This window comes from Pangasianodon hypophthalmus, chromosome 17, assembly GCF_027358585.1.
Source record: "Pangasianodon hypophthalmus isolate fPanHyp1 chromosome 17, fPanHyp1.pri, whole genome shotgun sequence".
Taxonomy (NCBI): Eukaryota; Metazoa; Chordata; class Actinopteri; order Siluriformes; family Pangasiidae; genus Pangasianodon; species Pangasianodon hypophthalmus.
In genome coordinates, this window is record NC_069726.1 from 24233637 (window position 1) to 24245179 (window position 11543).

At 37.2% G+C, this 11543-nt stretch overlaps 1 long non-coding RNA gene across 1 annotated transcript; it reads right to left on the bottom strand.

Moving 5' to 3' along the window:
- Nucleotides 1–347: 347 nt before the first annotated feature.
- LOC113544148 (uncharacterized) lies at nucleotides 348–8986 on the bottom strand. The gene is made up of 3 exons (XR_003404480.3): nucleotides 8770–8986; nucleotides 8598–8653; nucleotides 348–731 (listed from the first exon to the last, which is right to left on the bottom strand). It is a non-coding gene; the product is annotated as an uncharacterized LOC113544148 (long non-coding RNA).
- Between the last annotated feature and the right edge of the window lie 2557 nt (nucleotides 8987–11543).

Here is an 11543-nt window from a genome sequence, read left to right on the forward strand (position 1 = left end):
ATAAAATTAAACAAAGATTTACAGATAAATAAATAAAAAAAACACTTTTTATTTATTAGGGTTTACACATTGCTCGCATACACTAATGAGAGATGTATGAAACAATGCTTTTGATTTTAGTACAAATATATAATAATAATTTTGAATTTATTATTTTATTATTTTATAATAACTATTTTTAAAATTATTTTTGCCTGTAAGAGCCAAATAAAATGCAAGGATAATATTTTTTTCATTGCTTATTTCCTCACTGAAGTCATTAAAGCGTTGACTTTAACAAATGAATGAATAATAAAGAATTAACCTGAACTGTAAATTATTAAATAAATAAAAAGAATAAGACTGTGTGTAGTTAGCAGTCGCTGCTCATCACTGTTCTTTATTTACATGAATATAAATTACCCTGGACTTTTTCTTTTTCTTTTCCAGTACCACTACACATCACATCACATCACATCACTCCTCCTCGAGCTGAATAAAGACGAGCACTTTGTCCTTTTCAGAGCCGGATAAAAGTCCTGTTCTCTGTTCGCTCTCACTCTCGCTTAAAAGCGGCGTCTCTTCTCTGCTCATCAATAACACGACTGATATAAATAAGTCGATTATGTGGCCGAGAGGAAAAAAGACACGCTGCCACTAAAGGTCAAGAATCACCATGACAACGCAGAGCAGCAGCAGAGCAGGCTCTTTCGGTTCTCCATCTCCAGGTCTAAATTTATCCCAGAGATGATCTGCACAATGACACACACACACACACTCACTCAGAGAGCAGATCAGCGAGGATATGACTGCGGAAGCTCACAAACACTCCTCTGGAACGTTTCCACTCTTCCACAGAGCTTCACTATCGTTAGGGGTGCCAATACTTTCTAAACCGTACATCTTAAGTTAAAAAGCACAATCATTTAGCAATTAAAGGTTAAATATTAGCAACGACTGAATTTTATTCACGAGAGAGGTGTTATGTTGGCTGCAAAAGTATTGGCACTCTGATATGTAATTTTTTTTTTTTAATGCACATTACACACAATTCTAATTTTCCACTCAAGACTGAAAAATACCACCACCAGGGGACACGCCGTTATAGGAAAGTAATCAACAACTACTACTACTCAAAGGTTTCCAACAGCAGCACGCTCTGAAGTCTGTTATTCCTTTTATTCCTTATTCAGCAATTTGCTAATGATTACAATTTTTTATCCATTAATGGTTATATTTAATGTTGTGCTCCTGTTCTCACTTACGTTAGAGCAGCTATAAACAGTCGTTCCCTCACCAGTCTCTCTTTTTACGTTCCCTTAAAGTAAAATAAGAAAAAAGGGAGAAAAAAAAAATGCAGCTCGTCATGTTACCGAGATTTTTCCAAGACTGTTACAAAGCACTGACACTGGAGACTCCTTCCTTAAATGTTACATACACGTCTCCTTACAGAAAACTGTGCATCAATAATTATACATTTATATATTCATCTTCATTAAATTATTATTAGTATTAGATTATATGGAGAGTCCACCATATTGTGAATGAGCTGTTACTATAGAAACGGTAACGAATTATTTTAACGAGCATGTATAAATAAGTATAAATATAAACCTGTGATTTGCAGCTGCGCTACTGCCAGAGCTGCTATTAAGGAAAATTAATCAACACCTTCTGACCAATCACAATCCAGAATTCCAGGGCACTGTGGTGTATTTTACAGTAAAGCGCATGTTTTATAAAATATCTACAGAGTAATACAGAGTAAGTCGAGGGGGCCAAGCACGGCGAGGTCGAGAACCGAGAGAACCCCAGCGTAGTGAGATCTGTGTGCTGTAATTACTCTCGTCTCCACTCGGTCAGTGGTTCTGTTACACTGCGGTGTTTAAAGCCACACACTCATCACAGGCCTGCAGTCTGACGCACGGCTTCCAGCACACGGCTCTTATTTCAGACGCCACTCTTCGAAATCCACACCCGAGTTCATTAGCGGCGGCGTATCAGTAACACGCTGGTGTCACTTCAGCATGACTTTACTACATTCACACGGGAGGAACTCTGAGGAGGAATAAGCCTTCATCATCAACATGCAGCACCTCAAACACAGTCCAGTGGGGCAGGAGGGGGCAAATACTTATGCACCTCCACCACAGGAGTGAGGAATGAACACAATGTTTAGCCTTTTTTTTTTTTTTTTTTTAAGCTTTAAAGAACCTCCATGTCCCAGGTTTAATAACGATAATACATCAATGTTTAATATTACAATAAATCCATATACACTCACAAACACACTGAAGTTGCCCCTCTGGGGGAACCTTTAAGGGTTCTCTGTAGAACCCAACAACAGAGTGTTTCCCATATCAGAAAAAAAACACTTAATTATCCAACAAAGCTTTTTTCTTTATTTTTAAAAAAAAGAGTGTACGTATTACCTGAGTAAGTGTGCACTACAAACTCCAAATTATCTTCATATCTAGAACCTGTCAGAGTTCCACAGAGAACCCTTTTAGGACCCATTTAAGAACCCTTAATTCTCCAATGTGTGGTTTCTCAGCTATAACTAACCTTCATGTCCGGGGTTTAGTAATCAGTAATCACGAGGGTTTGCCCTGTAATATAGCAGGGTTCCCATTAGAACCCTTCTTCTAAGAGTGTGTGGAGTAACTAGGTAAGTGTGCTGTACAAACTCCAAATAATATAATATAATATCTAGAACCTGTCCAGAGTTTAACATGCAGTTTCTTGGTTACAGGTTACTTAGCTTCCTGAAAGGGTTCTCCTGGGAACTCTTTCTTTTAGGAAACGCCTAAAGTTTCTTCGTCTCGCTGAAGGAATCTTTAAAGGTTCTGTGTAAAACCCTACAACAAAGTTTTTCTGCATCAGAAAGGGTTTCAAGTAGACCACTTTTTTGGAAGCCAAGAACCCTTAATGATTCAATGAACCTTTAGAACCCATGCAGAACCCTTAAGGAATCCACTGTGTAAGTGTGGGGTACAAACTGAAAATTATTGCTCACTATTTTCCTCTCAACATCTAGAACCTGTCAAGAGTTTAACATTTAAATTCTTAGTACTTGGTACAATCTTACTGAAAGAGGTTCTTCAAGGATTCATTTGATAATTAAGGGTTCTTAGCTTCCTAAAAGGGTTCTACTTCCTGTTCAGATAGGGAAACTGTGTGCGTGGAAACACGGAACGTCATGCCTCATTATTTTGTTCTCACACCGGCCTCACATGAAGTGCACCAGAAGTGTACACCCTTTAAAAAAAAATCTAGAACCCTTAATGGTTCTCCGGTTGTCTCTCTACAGGAATCCTTAAAGGTTCTATGTAGAACCCTACAATAGAGTGTTTTCCTATCAGAAATGTTCCATGTAGAACCCTTTTTTGGAAGCCAAGAAAGCCTTAATTATCAACAAACAAAGAACCCATTAAGAACCCTTTGTTCTAAGAGTGTGTGTGTGTGTGTGTGTGTGTGTGTTAACTGAGCAAGTGTGTGGTACAAACTTCAACTTACTGCTCATTACTTTCTTCTTAATATCTAGAACCTGTCAGGAGTTTAACATTTAGCTCCTACTCCTCGGTACACTTCAAGGTTCTTTAAGGGTTCTAATGATTAATTAATTGTTATTAAGCTTTGAAAGGAAGTTATTTTGGAGATCTTTAAGATTTCATTAACTGTAGAAAGGTTCTACATTTAAAAGAACCTTTAAAAGTTCCTTTAACAACCAATGAAACGTTCCATAAAGTTCCTCCACAAGTAGCTCAGAGCAGCATGGTTCTCCCTGAGAGGATGACTTTCTCAAATCCATAAATTCCTGTAGAACCCTTGAAGAACGCTTCTTCCCTCAAGTGTGTCTGTTTTTTAATCATCATCCTGTGATGGTTCTTTATGGGTGCATTGGATAATTAAAGGTTCTTAACTTCCTACAACGGTCCAATATAAAACCTTCTGTTATAGGAAAACTCTCTGTTGTAGGGTTCTACATGGAACCGTTAAGGGTTCTCCCAGAGGAACAAGCAGAACCTTTTCTCCAAGAATGTGTAGTAACTAGGAATGTTGTGTAAGCCTGCAGATCAACGTTCAGATTATTTTCTTTTTTGTATCTAGAACCTGGCAGCAGTTTAACATTTAGCTAATCTTAGGAGGAAATGGAATTGAGTTGAAATCCTGTTTGTTCTCTCGCCGTGGTTAGGAAGAACGATGACCTGCACGTGATTGGATCCTCGGCGCTCGGGGAGGTCATGTGACCGGCAGCTCCTCTAATGAGCTCAGTCTCACACCCATGTGACCGGAGCAGGAATGTCAGGAATGTCAGCACCACCTGCTTATCTTTTCCTCCCTCAAAAACTTCCTCCAGAGCCTGAGATGTTTTTAAATAAAGGATATGAACTGGAAAATAAACTGTAACTAACGATCCGTCAGTCAATAAAACCAGATTAAATCAGACTCCGCATCAGATCGAGTAAGATCGAGGTCACACAGTGCCAAAACTTATGGTGCGATGAAGCAGAGTTACTGTTATCACCCTGAAGTTGATTATTTTCCTAAAACGGCATGTCCCTAAGCATTTTATTCCTCTTACACCACAGCAATTGATCAACTATTACAAGATTGTACTTATTAAAGAACAACAAATCACACTTTTTATCCGTTTATAGTTACATTTAATGTTACAAGAAATTACTTCCTGTTGTCACTTACGTTATAGCAGCTATAAACCGTCGTTCCCTCACCAGCCTCTCTTTATTCTCTCTCTCGAATTAATAAGACAAAAAAAAATCGCAAAGAAGCGTAAACTCCTCTGTCCTGAAGATGTCGGAAAACTTAAAGTTCCAGCTTTACCTCTGACTGTTACAAAGCGCTGACACTGGAGACTCCTTCCATCAGTGTTACATAAACATCTATTCTCCTTACAGAAGATATACGGAGCGTCTGCTGTACACGTCCCTGTGAATGAGCTGTTACTATAGAAACGGTAACGTATCAGAACGAGCGCATTAATATAAACCTGCGCTACTGTCAGAGCTGCTGTTATACAAAACTAATCAACACCTGACGACCAATCAGAGTGCAGAACTCAGCAGCGCTGTGGTTTTCACATTAGTTGAACTCTGATCACATTTTTATATAAACATTTTCAGCCAGCTGTGAATTTTTTTTCCCTCCATCATCCTGGTGTGTGTGTGTGTGTGTGTGTGTGTGTGTGTGTGTGTGTGTGTGTGTGTATGGGGGGTTTCACTGGGAGTTTAGAGCCGTGTCTTTAATCAGACAGACACGAAACTGGACGGCGAGACAAAGAGGACAACAGACTGAAATATTATCTGGGTGTGGTCTCTAACACACATATGCTGCACTGCACTCCTCGCTCCATCTGTCTCCCTCTCCCTCTCTCTCTCTCTCTCTCTCTCTCTCTCACACACACACACACACACACACACACACACACACACACAAAGAAGAGTGTGTATTTCCCATCATTCCTGGACATAACACTGGCAGGAAGTGGACAACTTGTGACGCTGTATGAGTGCGTGTGGGACCCATGGTGCTGTGTGTCATCAGAAGTCAGCTGTGTGTGTGTGTGTGTGTGTGTGTGTGTGTGAGTAGATATTTATTAGCTATTATAAAAGTCACTTTTATACAGTAATATTTCGAGGATTTGGCTTTGAATGTTTGTAACCCGAATCATTATCCAGCGCTGTTTTAAAACGTTAAAGTTAAAATAAATTTGCGCCGTAGATTTCTTTTCTATCATTTAATTAATTCAAAATGTACTTCATTTGAAAACAAACAGACAAACAATTTTTAAAAAGAAAAGCACATATTTTGTTGATTCAGCAAATTTATTATTAAAATGAATTTGATTAAATTGAAATCTAATTAGATTTTTTTTTAATTAATTTAAAAAACAAAAGATACAATTATGTTCTAATTCATATACAAATTATAATAATTAAAGTTAAGTTATTATAAAATTATAATTATTATAATAAATGTTTTAATTTACAGCCTCAATTTCAAAATAAAGCCTTAAAATAAATTTAAAAAATTTATTATTATATTGAACTTAAATTCAAATCCAAATCATACTCATTCAGTAAAACTGAAAAATATATATACAGAGAATTATATAATAAATAATATTTAATTTATAATAATTATTTTAAAATAAAGGCTTAATTTCAAAATAATGCCTTAAAATAAATGTAAAATTAAATATATTCATTATATAATAATGCAATATTATATATTCTATGAAAGTACATATAGAAATATTATTACTGTAAGTTTTTTATTTAATTTTTTAAACAAACTTCTAATCCACATTTATTCAGGAAAACTGAAAATTAGGGAATTATATTATAATTAATATATAATTTATAGTAATTATTATTTTAAAATAAAGGCTTAAAATAGTGCTTTAAAATAAATGTACAATTATTCAATAATATTATATAGAATTATGCAAAGTTATACATTTTTTGAAATTAATATTTTTATATTTTTACTATCATTTTATTTATTTATTTTTTTTAAACAAAATTCTAATCCAGATCACTCACACACACAATTCCACACATTTGCTGGAAGACTAAAAAAAATTCCTGGTAAATAAAGAGACTGTTTGGGGGGAAACTGCAGGAGGAAAGTGTTGTGATGGTCATGTGACGGTCGCTCGGGATCACGAGCACAATGAAGCGTTTCAGGATGTCGAACTCAGCACTGAAGAGCCTCAGGACTGATTTAGTGGAGTGGAAGTGAGGAGCTGTGAATGTGTGCAGTGTTGGAGGGATGAGAGCAGCGAGTGAGCAGACGAGTGAACAGACGAGTGAGCAGACGAGGGAAACGAGTTCATCAGCAGCTGTTCGAGTCTCTTTAGGGGCAGCTGGAGCAGATGTGTGTCTCTGGAGTCATAAATAATGTGGAACTAAAAGTGCTGATGGAGCATCACAACGGCGGAGGATGTCCTGTCTGTAACGCAGCATCACTTCCTGCTCAGCTCATGAACTGCATCAGCGATAAATAAATAAATAAATAAATAAGCAAGCACCAGTCCAATTATATTCAATTAATAATTAAACTGCTCAAAAAATACTTTAATATTGAAGCCATTTTGCAGCAAGAATGTAGTTTTTTTTTCAGGAAGGAAAGACATTAATACAGACTCCGTGTAATAAAACAAATTAACTGCATTATTGTGATTTTAAATGAAATACTGATGCAGTATAAAGTAAAATAATGATGTTTATGTAACACTGATGGAAGGAGTCTCCAGTGTCAGAGCTTTGTAACAGTCAGAGGTAAAGCTGGAACTTTAAGATCTTCAGGACAGACGAGTTTACACTTCATTGCGTTTTTTTCTCGTGAACATGACAAGTTGCATTTGTTTTTTTTGTCTTATTAACATCGAGAGAGAGAAAAAAGCGCGATCGGTGAGGGAACGACTGTTTATAGCTGCTATAAAATGAGAGAGAGCAGGAACGAACATGTTTTGCAAAAGTGCAGTGTGCTGTGGTATAAGAGGAATAAAACACTTAGGAATGTGCTGTTATAGGATACTTCAGGATGATAGTAACTCCGTCACTCAGTGTTTTACTGTAACAGCAGCACACACATTGTTTTTCATTCTTATTCTTCCGTTTTCTACGCAACCCTCACTCACTGATCAGATAACATCTTTCTAAGCTTCTCGTCATCTGATGCTTATCGGTTTCTGAGTTCCGCAGTCTTTCTAACTCCTCCACTTCCCTTCTCTGGCTCTGCGTGACATCTTACTCATCTGCACGTGTTTCTCCTCCACCTCTGTCCATCATGCCAAAAACCATCCAAGCTTTAAATCCTGCTTGTATTAAAGAATCTGATGATAATAAATAAAGTTCAGAAACGCCAGAGCCGATGAGATCAGATACAATGATAAAGATACGCATCGTTAATAGCAGAGGTCATCAGCTGATAGCAACCCAGGGTGCCATTATTTTTGGTCAAGGTCTTTTCCATGTATTTAAACTGTCCCTGATGAACCCCAGTGTAGCCCCTGTGACAGCCAGCATATCAGTGTGAGCAGAATTTGGTGTTTATTTATAGATACTACTATTAATGTGTTTATTTATGAAATATATTTTATAAATATGGTGTTTACAGACGGTTTGTTCAACGCTGATGTAGTCTGCAGTGAATAAAAAGGGATTATTTAAACACAAGGTTGTTGTAGTATTGTGGTGTTGATATAACTGCATCATAAAAGAGCTTGTGTGTCTTTTTTACTGTTTATTGTCATCAATAAACAATAAGAGTGTGTGTGTGTGTGCGTGTGTGTATGTGTGTGTGTGTTCAGGCTTCATTCCCAGGCCTACAAATCTACAGCTATGCATTACTGCCCCCTAGTGGCCTTCACTTTTAAACTGCAAGTCTCTCTCTCTCTCTCTCTCTCTCTCTCTCTCACACACACACACACACACACACACACTGTTGAGATTAGTAGTGCTTAACACCATCACAACACCTTACAAAACTAGCAAAACACTTCGCTATTTTGTATAAAGCTTTCCCATAAACCCAGCTCTGTATAAAAACACTGCCACAGCCGCCATGTTGACTCCAGTCACGTGACTCACCCATTTGACGACCATTCCACTGGATTCCTGTCAGTAAACAGTGACTTTTAAATCCTCTGCAACAAAAACACATGAATATGTCATTAATGCCACTGAGAGACAGCTGATTATCAGGAGGATTAACAGTATGAAATGATGAATTGTGCTTTGCTGAGAGACTTTGAGCACTTACACATTCATCCTGATTGCTTTTGGCTGCTGCACTGCTACAAACCGAGAACTTCACTAAAGCCAACTGAGCTAATTAAACCGCTGATTGGCTACTTCTGCATCACGTGATCAATTTAGACCCAGCAAGAGAAGCATGCACTACCTTTCAGATTCCACAGCATTAGCCCAAAATAATTTCATTAACTTCATAATTATGTAGTTAGTTTAGTTAGTGTCTGTTTTTAAAGGAAGGAAGGATGGAGTCAGAGTGAGTAAATGGAATAAATTAGCTGTTAGATAGTGCAGTGACGTCAGAGCCAGCTCACCTGAGTCGCGCGCACAGGTGAATCGCCCTAGCTCCGCCCCTTTATATAATAAAGGTACGGGATTTTCACCCAGAAAACATGAGGAGTGCAAACTTTTGTAGTCAAATGTAGCTTTACCTGTAATTCTCAAAGAGAACAGAGTTATTTTGTGAAGTTAGTCTCTCTCTCTCTCTCTCACACACACACACACACACTCTGAGGTCAGGGACACAGCTTGGGGAATATTCACTGTTTCACTAAAGTGAATTTCCCTCCACACATACAGACATATTGCATAATAAGCTAACAGTGTGTGAGTAAAACTTCATTGAGTCACAGCTCTGTGTTATAATCTTAACTGAAGAAAGTCTCAGTTACATAAAAGCTGAAAAAAACAGAGTTGTGCATTCGGGAGAGAACTCAGAGAACGTACTCACTAATTTACACAACTAGTGGCATGTTTTTGAGAAGTGGGAGGAAACCAGAGAACCCAGAGGAAATCAGAGAATTAACGTTATTTATAGGTTTGCTTAACAGACAGTTAGTAAAAAAGAAGAAGAATTCCTCGAGGGGAATACTTAAATTCATAAAAGTAAAAGGGTTAACATGGAGACCTTTAGGGTGCTAGATTATGGGTGAACTTACAGAAGAAAAAGGTTCCTCATTGGTTCCCTGGATAATTAAATGTTTTTTGCTTCTACACAGAACCTTAAAAAGGGTTCTCCTGGAGCACAGGTTCCCAACCCTGGTCCTGGAGAACGCCCTGTCCTGCACATTTTCTTTTTTTTTAAACCCTGCACTGCACAACGCTCCCTCTGACCCTCTAACGCTGCTCAACTGGTTCCACCATCTCTCAGGGTACAAGGAAGAACTGCATCGAGACTCTTCTCTGTTCCGGTACCGAGGTGGTGGAATGAACTTCCCCTAGATGTCCGAGCAGCTGAGTCACTGGCAGTCTTCAAACGACGGCTAAAGACTTACCTCTTCCTAAAGCAGTTGAATTAGCAAAAAAAGTAAAGAATTGTGTTGTCTATGTGTTTTTCTTACTGTAGAATGTTACACAAATGTGCAGGATGGGGTGTTCTCCAGGACCAGGGATGAGGAACCTGTGCTCTAGAGGAACAGACTGAAGAACTAGGATGCTCAAAAAGGATTCCTCAAGTATTCCATGGATAGTAAAAGGTTTTTGGCTTCTACCCAGAACCTTAACAGTGTTCTCCTAAACGGACAATGTAGGAACCATCTAAATGTTCTAGACTGAACCATTTTGGTTTTCCAGTGTAAAATGTGAAAGTTTTATTCCTTATGGTTTTAGTGGAAAAGGAAAAGTTTAATGATATGTATTTAATTTACATACAGCTCTAAAATGCTAAAAATGCAGTGTGGGTGTGTCCCCTAATCAGACAACCATCTAAAACATCAGACAAAATCAACAGAAAAATAGTTTTGCCCAGAAACGCTCTCATCATCAATTAGACAGGTTTTGTTGGGGTGTGCAAACTTTTGCACTCAACTGTAAGTATGAATGAGTCTTCACTGTATTACTGGAAATTGTGTTAAAAATGTTAAAAATTACTTAATTAATAAAAAACATTAATTTATTAACACTCCGATTCTACAGAACCAGATCTGACTTTCTCAACTCTATCACCTTAAACCAGTGTTTCAGTTTGACCTTTGACCTCTGGTAGACTCCAGCATTGTACAGTTTGAAGTTTGGAGAACTCGATGACTCAAGAGTATTGGTTCAGGAAATTATGCAAAGTTATACAACATTGCTCGTCTTAAATTAGGTAATCACATCAGAGCAGAGCAGGGAGTGGAGGAGAAACTGACACCTGGCTGTTTACGTGTTTGTTTGCTTTTAGTTGTTGACGTGTTTAGCCTGCAGGAGAACACAGAGCAGAAGCACGAGCAGAGTGAGTCGGGGAGGGTGGAGTGTGTTCTGTCAAAGTAATCGTACATGAGAGTCAAAACTACAAAAATCTCAGATTGTAAATCTGAGAAATTCATATAGTTGTAGTTATAATTGTAAATAGATATAGTTGTGATACAGTTGATAAATTCATAAAATTTGTAAAGTACAGACGTCTCAAACTGTAAATTTTGTAAATTTGTTAAATACAGACGTCTCAGATCATACATTTGTAAAGTATAGACGTCTCAAATTGTAAATTTATAAAATACAGGAGTCTCAAATTGAGAATTTATAAAATACAGATGTCTCAAATCGTAAATTTGTAAAGTACAGACATCTCAAATTATAAAGTACAGATGTCTCAAATCGTAAATTTGTAAAGTATAGACATCTCAAATTGTAAATTTTGTAAATTTGTTAAATACAGACGTCTCAAATCGTAAAAATTTGTAAAGTACAGACATCTCAAATCATACATTTGTAAAGTACAGACATCTCAAATCATACATTTGTAAAGTACAGATGTCTCAAATTGTAAATTTGTACAGACATCTCAAATTGTAAATTTATAAA